This window comes from Manis pentadactyla, chromosome 3 (genome assembly GCF_030020395.1).
Source record: "Manis pentadactyla isolate mManPen7 chromosome 3, mManPen7.hap1, whole genome shotgun sequence".
NCBI classification, from domain to species: Eukaryota; Metazoa; Chordata; class Mammalia; order Pholidota; family Manidae; genus Manis; species Manis pentadactyla.
Window position 1 is genome coordinate 140,561,667 of NC_080021.1, and position 15,424 is coordinate 140,577,090.

The 15,424-nt window shown below is 40.1% G+C and overlaps 1 protein-coding gene across 4 annotated transcripts in view; it reads left to right on the top strand.

Annotated features, from left to right (window-relative positions):
* The first annotated feature begins 11,699 nt into the window (after positions 1-11,699).
* The window catches only part of GKAP1 (G kinase anchoring protein 1), a 78,705-nt gene continuing 74,980 nt past the window's right edge, over positions 11,700-15,424 (top strand). The window contains exons 1-2 of one of the 4 annotated variants that reach the window (XM_057498548.1): positions 11,700-11,995; positions 12,445-12,577. The gene's annotated coding sequence lies outside the window, so the exon portion shown is untranslated. The remainder of the gene's footprint in view (positions 11,996-12,444; positions 12,578-15,424) is intronic. The other 3 variants (XM_057498546.1, XM_036923218.2, XM_057498547.1) reach the window with 3 other exon arrangements.

Sequence of the window (15,424 nt, forward strand, 5' to 3'; positions counted from 1 at the left end):
AATAGTTGCTTATTTTATATGTATCATAAAACATTTTTTAAACATTCTCAGAGTTTAGTTATATATGTTAGCAGCACTAGAAATAGCTGTTCTCTGGTAAGTTTCATGTGAATTCTGTTATCACAAGAAAATATTTTAAAGACTTGGCTTATAGTCTATTTTTATAAGCATAAGTGCTTCATAATTATTTCTTTGAGGTATGAATGAAAGAATATGTTTTCACTGGGTTTTTAACTACCAATTTTTGGCTATATGCTACTTACTCAGTAACAGTTATGAGTGACTGATGAACTCTGGCTAGAAAATAAAACTGAGAAGAATGGTTCCTATTTGATAATCAGATATTTTTCAACTCTGTTTTTCCCCTCAAGGAAATTGTAAAACAGTAAGTTAATTTTCGGGTACATGTACAGGTATGTGATCAAATTAACAGCAGAGTCAGTCTTTGGCATTTGATATTCTTAGCTACCATAAACAAGAAGAATATTAAAGGTATATCTGACATTACCATGGTGGTCTGTCCATAAGCATTCTGAGCTAAATTCCTTTCCCTTAGCTTGCAAGTATCTGCCAATGTTAAGGAATATTCTGTCTCTATTAGATCAAAGCACCCACGAACTGCAGAGCCAAGTAATCAAAGGCCAAGACTTAAAGAGTAATGAAACCTACAATCAGAAGTATTCTAGTGGATTGTGAACAAATAAATCAGAAAGGAAGTATGTTAACAAACACCTTTCCTGGAAGAGTTACCTTCAGTGTTACTGAGGACTTCTTAGTAAGGTTTATTACAAAGTTCACTATCTCCTATGAGAAGGGAAACTAGATGTAAAGACCTGATCACATGAGTTTAACTGGCATGGCCCAACACACTAAAACACCCTTCAGACCCGGGGCCACTACCCTGGGGTTTAGTTCTGTGGGGAGGTATCTATTCCTCTTCCAAAGGGTGAGCTGGTAACTAAAGTTACCTGTGTTCTAAAACATCACAAAAATCCCATCTATAGACAGCACATGGAAAATTTCTGTAGATATTTAAGGGCATTTTTCCCGCTTTATGTTTTCTATTAACTTTCCATTATTGAGGATGGAGCTGAGAACTAAATGCCTTGCCATTCAAGGAACTTGCATCCCAGAGATAAGTAATGGACAAAATAAAGCAGGGTAAGAGAATAATCAAGGATGTTTTTTCTGACAGAAATATATTTTTGAGATAGGCACACACACATAAAGCTGTAAAACCTCAGTGTAAACCCACTGACCCTAAAATTGCTTTTCAATTCTTCTAATGTATACACGCTCAAAAGGGGCAAGTATAAATCAAACCTGAGCACAGAAATCACATCTAATCACTTTTTATGGGTGGGGGAGAGCATCAATTAATTTTGTTGAGCCCTTTTGAACTTCCATAAACAGGAAACTGCTCTAGATCTACTGCTTTGGTCTATGTAAGTGCTTAAGACTTATTCCAAGTTTAGGATCACATTTCATTTTTTTTCATTCTGAGTTGAGATATAATTCACATAATAAAACTTACCATCTTAAAGTCTGTAATTTGGTAGTTAGTATATTCATTATGTTGTGCAGACTAATTCCAGAACATGTTCATCACCCCAAAAAGAAACTCTATTTCTATTAGCAATCAGTCCCAATTTCCCTTTCCCCCATCCCCTGGAAACCACTAATCTATCTATGGAATTGCCTATTCTTCACATTTTATATCAATGATAATCATACAGTGTGTATTCTTTAGAGTCTAGCTTCTTAGTGTAATGTTTTCAAGATTCATTCATGTAGCATGTAACAGTATTTCATTCCTTTTATGACCGAATAATAACCCATAGCATAGATATGTCATACTTTGTTTATCCATTCATGAGGTGATGGATATTTGGATTATTCCCACTTTTTGGCTGTTATGAGTAACTATGCTATCAAATGCTGTGAGCATCTGTGTACACGTTTTTGTGTGAATATGTTTTCAATTCTCTACCTAAGAATAGAATTTCTGGGTCATATGTAATTCTATGTATAACTTTTGAAGAGACCACCAAACTGTTTTCCACATCAGTTGCACCATTTTACATTCCTGCCAGCAGAGTATGAGGGTTCCAATAACTCTATGTCCTCATTAACACTTGCTATTATTTTTTATTATAGCCTTCCTAGTAGATGTGAAGTGGTATCCCTATAGGCTAATGACACCAGGTATTTTTTCATGTGTTAATCGGCCATTTGTGTATCTTTGGAGAAATGTCTATTCAAAGCCTTTGCTCATTTTAAATTGGGTTGTCCTTTCAATGTTGAGTTGTAAGAGTTATTAATATATTCTAGATACAAGTCCCTTATCAGATATATAATTTGCAAATTATTTTCTCCAATTCTTTGCATTGTCTTTTCACTTTCTTGATGATGTCCTTCCACTGTAAAAGTTTTCACTTTTGATGAAGTCCAATTGATCTATTTCCTCCCCTTTGGTTGGTTGTGCTTTAGTTGTCATATCTAAAAAACATTGCCTAATTCAAGATCATGCAGATTTACACTTATGTTTTCTTCTAAGAGTTTTATAGTTTTAGTTCATACGTTTATATCTTGAGTCCTTTTTGAATTAACTTTAGTGAACTGAAGAAACAAAACAGCAGCAGACTCACAGACTCCAAGAAGGGACTAGTGGTTACCAAAGGGAAGGGGATGGGGAGGGTGCGTGGGGAGGGAGGGAGAAAGGGATTAAGGTGCATTATGATGAGCACACATAATGTAGGGGGGTCACGGGGAAGGCAGTATAGCACAGAGAAGACAAGTAGTGACTTTATAGCATCTTACTATGCTGATGGACAGTGACTACAGGAGAATGTATAGGGGACTTGATAATCCAGGTGAATGTAATAACCAAAATGTTGCTCATGTGAAACTTTTATAAGATTGTGTATCAATGATACCTTAATAAGAAAAAAAGGAAAAAATTTTTGTGTATGTTTTCAGGTAGGGGGTTCAACTTCATTCTTTTGCATGTGGGTATCTAGTTGTCCCAGCGCCATTTGTTGAAAAAAACAAAACAAAACATGATCTTTTTCTTAACTGAGTTGTGTTGGCACCCTTGTTGAAAACTGAGCATAGATGTTTTGGGTTTGTTTTTGGACTCTTTATTTTATTCCATTGGTTTATGTTTGTCCTTATGCGTATACCACATTGTCTTGATTACTGTAGCTCTGTAGTAAATTTTGAAGTTGGGGAGTGTCAGTCTGCCAGCTTTTTTGTTCTTTTTTAATATTGTTTTGGCAACTTGGGATCCTTTGAGTTTCCACATAAATTTTAGGAAAGCCTATTGGAATTTTGATAGGAACTGCATTGAATATGTAGCTCCATTTGGGGAATACTGCCATCTTAACTATATTGAGTCTTCCAATCCATGAACATAGGCTGTCTTTTCATTTATTTAGATCTTTTATTCTTTCACTATGTTTTGTAGTTTTCTGTGTACAACTCTTACTTTCTTTGGTTAAACTTATCCCTAACTATTTTATCCCTTTGGTGTGGTTTTAAGTGGATTTGTTTTCTTAATTTCATTTTCAGATTGTTCACTGCTAGTGTAAGGAAATACAACTGATTTTTTGTATATTGAGCACAGTTTGTTTTTGGTGGACAGTAAATTTGGGTTAGAAACACACCATAACATGAACCAAGGAACTTAGGTAATATTTACCCATACAAATCAACTTAATGAGCAAAAATATTGTTCCTTGTTCTTGAAAATTTTTCAGTTGGTTAAGATTATTTCTTCAAGAATTATTTCTATTTTTCTTATTTCCAGGTTAAGGGTGGAAAGAGCAAGAGCATACAGCACAACTAGGTTAATCTGGCATTTGTAGTCTACAGTCTCAGGTCTTTCACATGTATTTTTCCTATTTAAATGAAACACAAAAGGAACCATCTAGTGTCTCTCTGTATCATGAGGATATTTTCTATATATATCTCAACCTTGTATGTTTTAAAGATTAATGGTAATGCAGAGAAAGCTATGTGCTAGATCTTATGCTAAATGCTAAATGCTAAGCACACAACGTTTAATAAATCATAGACCAATCCATTAAGGAGCGTAGTCTATTGAAGAAAGTCAAACAATAACACTTTGACCATCTGAATGCATACAGTAAGCTTGGCGTTGTAGTGACTTAGCAGTGAATAAAACAGGCCAGGTTTCTCCCTTAAGGGGAATCACATATAAAGGAGGAAATAATGGCTCAATAAAAATATAGAGGGTACTGTGGGAGTATGAAGGAAGGACTTTTAACATTAAGTTGTAAGGGAAGGCTTCCACAAGAAGGTGCCCGTTGTGTCTTAATTGGACAAGTTGCCTTTCAGAAAGTATAGGAATAAGAGGAATAACATTTTAGATCAGGAAACTTTAATGCAAAAGCTGAGAAGTGGGAGACAATATCATACACTTGGGCAACTGCAAGCAGTTAAGTAATAGGCCTAGTGAGCTGGGGACTCGAAACAAGTATCTGCTGAATAACTGAATTAACACTGGGTCTAAGGACGGCTGGAGAGGAGGCTAGGCAAGTGGCTCAGATCACAAAGGGGCCACACTAAAGAATCCAAAGGCAATGGCAAACCTGCTGCATTTATTCTGTATAATTTATACAGCACTTGGACTGGTCTACTTTTGCTACCCCAAATCCTTTTTCTTTGGACATAGTACAAATGATGTACAAATACCAGGAGAGAGTTAAAAACCCATTTTTGGGGCAAATAATTTATAGGTGACATCTACATACATATATCTATATATATATATATATACATGTTTGTATATATATATACACATATATATCTTTATGCATATCTATATCTAGACATACATATAACTGCAAGGCTCCTGAGGAAACTACTACTTCTGGTCTCCTGTGAGGGTATTTTTTTTAATAATTATCTTTGAAGGTATAAAATAGCCTTTCATAAACTAGTTCCATATTCATGTAGCTCATTTTTCAAATTCAATTTAGTGACATTTGGCTTCATATAAATAGTGCACTGTAAATAACACTATAGTAAGGGCAAGGGAAGGACTTAGCTGAGTCAAAATACTAGAAAAGCAACATGAACTTTTGTATTTTGCTGTGGACATTGTGCAAATAGAATGAAGAAGTTTAGTTTTTAGTGCTTCAATCTATTCAATTTTCTTTAAAAAGGTATTTTTGAAGTCCTAATCAAGAAGTAGTTCTACTTACAATCTTAATATTACTGTGGGATGATTAACAGTCAATTAAATTGGCTGAATTAAAAACAAGACTACAACCTTCCCCTCTTCTCAGTCACCATTATTTTAGAGAAATGTAATTTTAATTTTTTTCAAGGTGACAATGTATATAGTTTAAGAATCAAATAATTACAAGGCTCATAGCAATAAACTGAAGGCACTACTCCATCAGTCCTCACTCTGATGCCTGCTTGCCAAAGTTGTGGTTCTGCTAGTTAGTTCCACGTTTCTAATTCCACACTTGCACCTCCATGTCTTAGTTTTTCAGTTTTAGCCATTTTAGGCCATTTATTAATGTCTTAGTATATCACATTGTTCAGTATTTATTGTATGTTGTCCACAGCATCCCACATTGTAAGAGGTTAACTGTGCTGCAGTAATAAATAACCCATAAAGACCTCAGTGGCCTACAGCACAAAGGTTTTTCATTTATACTGCATGTCTGGTGGCAGGCCAGCTGCATTCCTGCTCTATAGGTGTCACAGGACTCAGGTGTCCAGAGGCAGCCTCTGTCTGAACAACGCCCACCAGTGGCAGGAGCAGAGACATGATTCCTGAAGCTTCTACCTGGACGTGACATATTCATGCCCCGATTTCATTGGTTGTCATAATTCACACGGTCATGTCTGATACCAAAGGTGCAGGGAAGTATAATTCTCCTCTAGAGAGGTAACATCTAATATTCTTAATCAATCAAGCAGTCTACCACAAATATTTTGTTTCCCCTTGAGTTTATAATCCCCTTTCTTGGGTTGCTTCATCTTCTCTCTATTTCTACATGTTCCACCAGAGCTGTGAAATTTTGTTCATAAGGTTCAAACATGTGAGGTAATTGATCAGTTGCATTTTCTTTTTCATTTTTCTTTTCTCTCTTGGAGACATTCCTTTTGAAGCCCTCCACCTCTGGGTCAGAATGGCCTGCTTGTTCTCCAGGCCTGCTGCTCAGCTGTCACCTGGGACCTCCCCTTCCCCTTCCTCTTGGGAATTCTCCTTGTTTTTTCCTTTGTTGGAGCTCCTGTTTACCAGGCCCCACGTGTTTCTGGTTTTTTTGATTTACACTCTTTTCTGCTGGGGTATCACCCTCCAGGAGCTTCCTGAGCATAGGTGAGTTACAATTTTTGAGTTTTTTCATTTCGACATATTTTCCTGATCCTGCCGTGGCTCTTTTGCTATGGCTGCTTCTTTTCTTTTCCTTCCTCTCTCTTTTTCTCTCTCTCTCTTTCTTCTGTTCATTCATTTAAGGCTTTTATGTGAGATGGTTTCTTCGACCATCTGGAGATCCTTGACTATTCATCCACATTTGAGAATGAGATGATAAAAAGTTGAGCAGAGCCTCTGTTGGCATGGGCATGGTTTGTTTACTGTTGGGTTTCACCGTAAAGAGGTAAGTGACCTCCATTCCCCATTAGAGGACCCCAATGCCAGTAATTGTAGGCCTTTTCTCTTGGACCTGCTAGTTTTCCCCCAAAAGGAAACTTCCAATTTTCTGCCAGGATCTCAGCTTTCTAGATCTGAGTTTGGGAATGAAGCTGGGGGGATATGCCCCATAATTCAGTATGTACTGCTTCATTTAATTCTGCTTTTCTCTGGAATGAGTCATCCCTGTCCTCAGCTTTGCCCTATGTCCAGAGGAGTTTGAGGCCAATACCTCTCCAGAAAGTAAGCCTCCCATCTTCTGTTGAGTTAAGGCAGCACGGAGCTGGGTAGGGATTAGGAGGAGGGAAGGATCCCCCTGTTCTTTATAAAACTTTCATGATTTCTGGTTTTCAGTTCCACTCTACTGCTGCCTTCAGGGGCATGGCAACTCTAGTTTGAGAGCCTTTCCAGTGTCTGTGATGTGAATAGGTTCACTTGGCTGGCTCTGCCCCCTGCCTAAAGCTTAGGTATTAACTCTCAATTTCAGTCAGTCAGTTATGGCTCATCCCTTCACTTTCCACATACCTAAGTTTTGTTGACATCCTTCTCAGCAGGGATCTCTTTTCCTGTTCACTTTGCCTTTATGGGTTTACGCCTTTTCAATGCACTGTCACTTTAATGGGGTATCTGGAGTGAGTGGAGAAAAACGTGTTCAGTGCCCATGTTTAACCACAAGTCTCCTTACCATTAGCTCTTAACATGTATAGATGTTAAGTTGGAAAAGTTCAAGTGTATTATAGGCAATCCCAAAGAATTAGATATAAGTACAATAGAATCACTATATTTAACTTTTATTGAGTGCTTATATGTGCTAGACAGTTTTCTAAAATGTATTATATGTACTACATATTTTATCCTCACAATAAGCCCATGAGATGGGTGCTGTGACTCAATCCCTAGCAGTCTGGCTCCAGAAGCCCGATGCTCTGTAATGTGGTACAGCCTTTTCTAAACTACAGGTGATCTTGTTATTTTCCATTTGCCAGTCTCTAGGCAATCCCTATTTATTGTTAAGTTACACCTGAGGTTTTTCATGTAGATTCTGAACATTTATAGCTCATCATTAGATGTGGCAAAGTTGGCATCGCTTTTTATGTATCTATTTGAGGGTACATGTTGGAGGTAGAGCAGAGTAGTCTATGACAAATCTTAAAGCAGAGTCCTTTAAACTGGGAAGTCTGGCGTGTGTTTGTTTTATAACACAGACAGATGGCATTTCCTTTTAGCACTTACCGTCTGTAATCTGAGAGGTTGAAAAGGAAGAATTAGAAATCCCACATTAGTAACTTAAAACTAAAAGTGCCTGTTTAAATGAAACATGATATCTGCAAGAGTTAAACATATGAAATCACTGATGCCCTTGAACTCCCTAATTCAGGGAATTCAACCTCAGTTCTTTGAAGATTTTAGTATCAGGCTCACGATCACTTTCTCCAGGGCTACTCACTACTCCAACATTGCTAACAGTCCTTTGATAGTTCTTTGTGAGATCAGTATATATATATATATATATATATATATATATATATATATATATATATATATATATATAATATATCGAAAACATATACGTCATACATATATGTTCCTTTCAAACCTTTACTGCCTCTCAGTTCCTCGACCAGCCTCTTCAAAGGATGGCGTACCCTCTGCTATCTCAGCTCCCCTGTCATGATCATTCCCTACACTTTGACATTACTGAGAACTAAATTTTAATTTCAAATCCCCTATTCTCTGACCCAACTCTTATCTTTTCAGGTCATTCTCCACAGCACTAAACTCCAACAGTTCTTCAACCTGATCAGAAATACCAATCTATTTGCTTTACTGTCTTTTCATCATTCCCCATCCCTCTCACTGGCTTATCTCTGACCATGACTGAAATTTTAATGCCTCCTTTGCTCCTGCCCTCAACTGCTTTGCCCATCTCTCTCCATCTTACTTGCCTGCCCATATCTCAGTCCTGGCTCATCCAAAACCACCTACTCAGTTCCTGCATATAAGCAACTGAATATGACGGGAGAAAAATGCACAACCCACTGGACTGGTCTGACTATAAATTCATGCCCCACTCACTCAGGTAGACCCCAGTTAGTGCCTGGAAACCTTACTATGTTTCCCTAGTCAATTCCTTTTCCTCCACCCCTAAACTACTTACTATTCACCTCTTCCTCTCTCCTCCCCATTCCCAAACTCCCTGCCACCCACCCCTTTACCATCAGTTAATGACTACATGAGCTAGAGTAGGCTAAACTGCTATAACAAATAGGCCCCAAAATGTTATGGCTCCAGTGCACTAGAAATTTACAACTTGCTCACACAATAATCCAGACTGGGTCTTCCAGGTCAGTGGGCAGCTCTTCTTCCAGGCACCTTCTTTCTTGTGGCTCTGTCAGCCCCAGCAGCTTGTAGTCATCTGCATAATCCAGCTGGTGGAAAGGAAAAATATATGGAGCAGGCACCCTGGCCTGGCAGTGGCAGATATCATTTCTGCTTATATTCCACTAGTAATAACTTAATTATTGACCATACCTACCTGAAAGAGGCTGAGAAAAGTAGTCCATGGGCCCAGAAGGAAGGGGAGAATAAACTGTAATAGGCAATTAGCAGTCTGCCAAAATGATCTTGCTTCTTATTTCACTGAGAAAATACAACTAGAAAAGAACTTCCCCTTTGTCCTACTATCACATCCACAAGTCTACTTCAGTGTCCCACATACATGGGGACAGGGGGAATTAGATTTCTAGACTAATCACAAAGGGCAGTTTTCAAGCTCTGATCAGAACAATGTGGTCATAATGGCCACACCACCGCATCACAAAATTCAAACATACCTTTTTTTCTCTGCGCTTCTCCACGTTTGTGGTTTTGATATTGTTGGTCACTCATTTCTGCTTCTGCCTTTGCAAATATTCCAGTTTTATCTGCTTTAGTGATTCTGCATTACCCTGGTTTCCATCTTTCTTTGCTGCATTCTCTCATCTAGATTAGCTGCCTTCTGTATGTGTTGGCTTCTCTCTTCCAGGTCAGAGCCACTCAAACTTTAATGTAATACAGATCATTTGGGGTTCTTGTTAAACTGAAGATGCTGATTCAACAGGTCTGGAGGTGAGGGGATTGAGATTCCACTTTTCTAACAAACTCCCCGGCAATCCCAAAACCAGGGGGCCATCGGTCACACTTTATATTTTATTTTTTTTACTGAGGTATAGTTTATATACAATATTATATTAGTTTCAAATGTACAACACAGTGGTTCAACAGTTACACACACTACTAAATCCTCACCCCAAACAGTGTAGTTACTATCTCATTGACCACACTTAAAGTAGCAAATTTCTAAAATGTTCTCTAAGATTCTACCCTTTGTTTTCTTCATTTATCTCACAGTGATATCACTGCTAGGCTGATAACTTCCCCATCTACTTTCTAATTCAATCCTTTTGTCTGTATTTCAAAGCCTTTATTTCTAACTTTTTAGTGTCCACTTTTACCTGGCTGTTTTGACAACCTTTCAAACCCTTAAAATAACCAAATTGCAACTGAGCTCTCAAAGAACAATTCCTAGTCCTCTCTCTGATTCTCACTTGTCTATCTTCTATAATTATCTACAAACTCGAAACTTGCAATCTTTGATTTTGCTCTTCCACTTTCATATATGCTCACAAGCTATCCCCTCTTGCAATAAAGCCAATTAACCATATGCAAAATTCTTCAGATTCTGCTTCCACATCATTTCTCAACCAAGGTCTTTTAAATTTCTCCTGCTCTACCTCTGGTTCAGACTCATCATTACCTTTCGTCTGGCCTATTGGAGGTCTATCTAGCAGCTTCCCACCTCTAATTTCTGAATTCATTCGCAGATCAAAGAAAAGCCTTGTTTTATTCCCCCAAACTTTTAAACCAGGAAAACTCAGAGTAGTGAATTAAATACAAATTCTTCCACTTGGCATCCCAGGCCCCATTCCCCTTTGTCTCTGCCACTTCTCAACATGCCCCCAAAGTCTAACCATTTCATTTTTCCTGAACAAAACTTTCACATATGTTTTCACACTATCCCTTCTTGCTCTAAACCATCTCCTTCAAGGTCAAGCCCAAATGCGTCGTCCTCCATGCTGCCTTTCCTTCCTGATTCCCCAGAGAGATATGAACAGTTCTTGAAGCTTCTCCCGTACTTTGTATTTTTTTTGCACAGCACTCGTCATGGTTTGTCTTATATACAATTATATATAATTTTCTCTCTGAAAGCAGGGATAACAACATCAACTCCCCTCTAATCCTGCAGCATCTTACGTATGGGACAGTGTGTGTCTACTGTTAGTTGAATCAAAGTGCTTTAGGGAGATAATTTGATGCAAAGGTAAGCAACATAAAATTTGAAGTCAGTGCAGCAGGATTCCAGCTTTGTCATTTATTAGCTGTGAGGCTTTGGGTAAGTCACTTGGCTCGTAAAGTGAGAATCATACTACCTGATGGAGCACCAAGGAAGTTAACATGAAAGTACTGTGGAACTCTACACAAAACCACGTGCAGTATTTTCCTTACAGAGATCAGATGCAGACTTGCTGTTCAAATACTATTTGAGGACCATCCCCACTTCACTGACGAGGTCGAGCCCCGAGCGTCTGGGCACCTGAGCCACGGGGTCCCACGGTCCTTTTCCACTGCAGGGCCCTCTGACTGCTCTCCACGATGCAGGTGAAGCCGCCGAACTGCGAGGGAACTGCCTGGGGCCCCCTCCTCCTGGGAGGCCTCCCTCCTTCCCCCCCCCCACTGGGAAAGCCCTTCTCTCCTCCATAACCCCGAGGACCCCGGCACCGCCGCCTACGTGAGCCGTTTGGACCCTGCCCGGCCCCCGTAGCGCCCCTTCTCCGGCAGGTGGTTCTGGTCCTCTCCCCCGACTCCGGGTGCTCACGTCACCAGCGAACCTCTACCCACGCGCCAGCGCCGCAACCAACCGAGAAAATAAACAAACCCCGCGCGCGGCGGGCACACCAGGCCCCGCCCCCGCCCCGCCCCGCGGCTCTCACACCGCCCCCTCCTTCGGGGCTTCCCTCCCGCCCTCGGCTCGCAGCCGCGCTCTCCCCGCCCCTCACCGCTGCCCGCAGCCGAGCTCCCCCGCGCTCCGCCCGACCGGCGCCCCCGGGCCCGTTAGTGCCCGCACCCGCTCTCAGGGCTGCCGCGCCACGCCGTCCCGGTGCGAGTCCGCCCCCGAAACCGGACGCGGCCCAGTCCCAGCGCCCAGTGCGGCCGCCCCCGGAGCCGCGGGAGAGGCGACAGGAGGAGGGAGAGGAGAGCCGAGCCGGCGGCCGGGGAGGCCCGGTGAGTACGCGGAGGGCGGGCCCGCCTCTCAGGGTCCGTTCCGACGCCCCTCAGGCGGCGGCGGCGGCGGCGGCTCGGCCCGGCCCGCTGCTGCTTGCTCCTCGGGCTCGGCGGCTGGGGACTCGGCCTGAGGCGACGGGCCCCGCGGGCCGGAGCCACTGGGCAGAGGGCGCGGGAGGGCCGCTCCGCGGGAAGGGCCGCGGCTCCGACTCTCGGCGCACGGCTCTCGGGCCGCGGGGGAGACCCACGCCGACCCCAGGCCCTGGCGCCCGGGCCGTGGCTGTGCCCCGAAGACTCCGCCAGGGCCGGGGACTCCCGTGGTCGCGGGACCGCCGAGTGACAGGTGCCGCCGGCCCATCCCCTTCGCGGGCATCGCTCTCCCTCCGGGGCAACCAGGCGCTAGGAAATTTCTGGAGAGAAAACCTGACCCGCTGTTTTCTCCCTTTCAGGTTTGGAAGCCCTTCTCTGCCCGAGTTAGGTCTCGCCCGGCTCTATTTCTTTCTCTACGTACTTTGCGCGAATAAGTTTTGGAGCATCGGTTAACAGCCTGTGGGTGAAATTTGGTTTTCATTCTTGAGTGAGGTATAGTGAATTACTTTTTGACTAAAGTGCTCCTCCTCCTCCTCCTCCTCCTCGCTAGCTATTGGAAAGTAAATGGGAAAGGTTCTGAATTTTGTTTTTGCTGTTATTGTTGGGAACGAGCGGTCTTTAAGGATTTTTGTTAGATCTCTAGCATTTAGAATACTTACTAGATTTTGGACACTGATGACAAAACTGGCTTGTTAAATTCCTTTTCTCTCCAGCTTCTTTTAGATTTTTCATTATCTTAGCCAGATTTTATAACTGAGTAGGTGCGACGGCTTTCCTTTTATTTCACTAATGAAAGATTACCTTTTAATGAAAAGCCAGTGGAAAATTTTCTACACTATTTCAGTATTGTCTGTTTCTTTATGTAGTAAATGTACTTGTGATTGGAACCTGAATTATCAGTTTAATAAGTCTGACTTGCAACTATGAGAATTTTAGAGTCATTTTTTGGCAGATTAAAATATTAAAAATATTTAATCTATGGAAATACAGATTTTTTCCTCAACAGATTAGTTTATAGTTGGTATTAGTCAAATCCTAATTAATGGCAGATATTCTTAATTGTCATAAATCATTACAACAAATTTATCTGAAAAATACCAATCTAGTGGCTTCGCTCTGAATTAAGAGCAAAAACCCAGAAGTTGACCAAAAGAACAAGGGGGGAAATGAAAACACATGGGCTTTTTTCATGGGAGAATCCCTGAGGTTCTCACTCAATTCTGTACTTTCTGCTTAGATTTTTCAGCCCTCAGAAATTTGGTGCTGCAGATTGGATTGGGGAGGCAATTCTCAACTGCAAAGAAAAATGGAATTTAAGGCATACCAAATTAAGTTTATGTGGTTTGTTCACTGTAAGTGTACTGGGAGCAGAATTTTGGTATGCACTTGGCACTTGTTGGTTGTGAAACTTAATTTTAAGAAGCCTAGGTAAAAGAGATTTAGTTGTGTTATTTGAGGAACAGAACATGAAATAATGCATTTAAAATTTTTCACTGATAACGCCATTTCATTTTATGCTCAGTTTTTAAAAATCTAAGTTATTAAAAATCTAAGAAGTTTTTAAAAATCTAAGAAGGCCACATTAATTGGCATCTCCATTGTGTTTTTTGGTGATGTTGTTCAGGCTAATTGGTTGGTAGCATTTTTGGAAGATGGCTGTCATTCGTTTTTTAAAAAGGGGCATATTGGTTGTTCTTGACTGAGCATTTTATACGTATATCAATTTCAAAGTGCCCTAATTGTGGGTCCCTGAAGCATGGCTGTTGATGCCATCTTTCCTTGCCCTAGAGAGGTCGTAGTCTAGAGGGATGGGGTCACAGTAGCACTCATCTTCAGAACCAGGGTAGAGGAGCCCAAGACTACCAGCCATTTAGAAGTCTGTTACTTACAGTTCAGATTGTTCATTTTTAGAAATAGTTTAAACATCTGATGTATCCTAATTCTTTTTAACCGGCACTTTAAAACCAATTATGTTTCCTATATAAATGTTTCCGAAACAAAATTACTTGTGGTGGCGACCAGTTTTTAGAAGGGCACTTATAATGAAGCACAGTTGAACTGCCAATAACTGTTAACTCACATTTGCATTATGGGAATTGGGGGTTACCTGTAGTGCACTTTGCATTTTCTTCTGCTGTCTGTTCTATTTTAGATCACGTTTCAATTCAGAGATAGCTGTGTAGTTGGGGAGTGTAAGTATTTTTTAAAAAGCTAAATTCGATATATCTGTTGTATGCAAAGTCTTGTGGTTTTGTTAAGGATAGAAAGAAGAGACCCTTGCCTTTCAGGATGTTGAAATCAGCATTGTAGGGGACTAGGCATAAAAATAAATGGATAATTTTAATGAAATCAATTCAGTAATAAAAGCAAATATAAAGTATAGAAATTTTACAGAGGAGGAAGTGATTAATTCCAGGGGTAGGGCAGAGAAAGCTTCATGGAGATACTAGCACCTGAGCAGGATTTTGAGGAATGAACACAAGTTTTAAGTGGAAGAGATACCATTTTAGGCACAGGGAAAGCAAAAGATTTGAACAAGTAAAACTAAATGAGTTCAGTAAATTTTAAGTAGTTTTGCTAGAGTATAAAATCTGAGGAAGGACAGTTGAAAAAAAAAACCAAAACCCTAACATATGCTACAACATTTAGTAAGTCAAATAATGGGCTTTTCAAGTACTGGGTATGTATTAAAATGGAGACTTCACTGTAATTTGACATTGCTGTGATCTCAAGTATAGGAGAATAGTTTTTACTAATGATAGTCATTAAGAAATTATAGAATATTACACTTCTATAAATTATAGTATATTACATTTACATTAAAAAAAACATACTTGTGTTTTTCTGCATTTTGACCTGAAACATTTGTTTTGATATAATCTTCTGAATTTTCTTTTGTCTTCCTTCAACTACTTAATTTAGCCTTTATTTTTATTTATTTATTTACTTATTTTTAATTGAGGTAAAATTAGTATATAACATTTTAGTTTGAGGTATACAACATAATAATTTGATATTTGTATACACTACAAAATGATCATAAGTCAATAGTTACCATCTGTCACCATTACAATTGACCACCTTCATCCTTTTCACACACCCTCCAACACCCTCTGATAACAACCTGTTGTCTGTATCTATGAGGGTTTTTTTGTTCATTTTTTTTAATTAAGGTATCTTTGATATATAATCTTATGAAGGTTTCACATGGGCAACATTGCAGTCACTGTCCATCAGTGTAGTAGGATGCTATAGAGTCGCTACTAGTCTTCTCTGTGCTATGCAGCCTTCCCCGTGACCCCCCCTACATTATGTGTGCTAATCATAATGCCCCTTAAT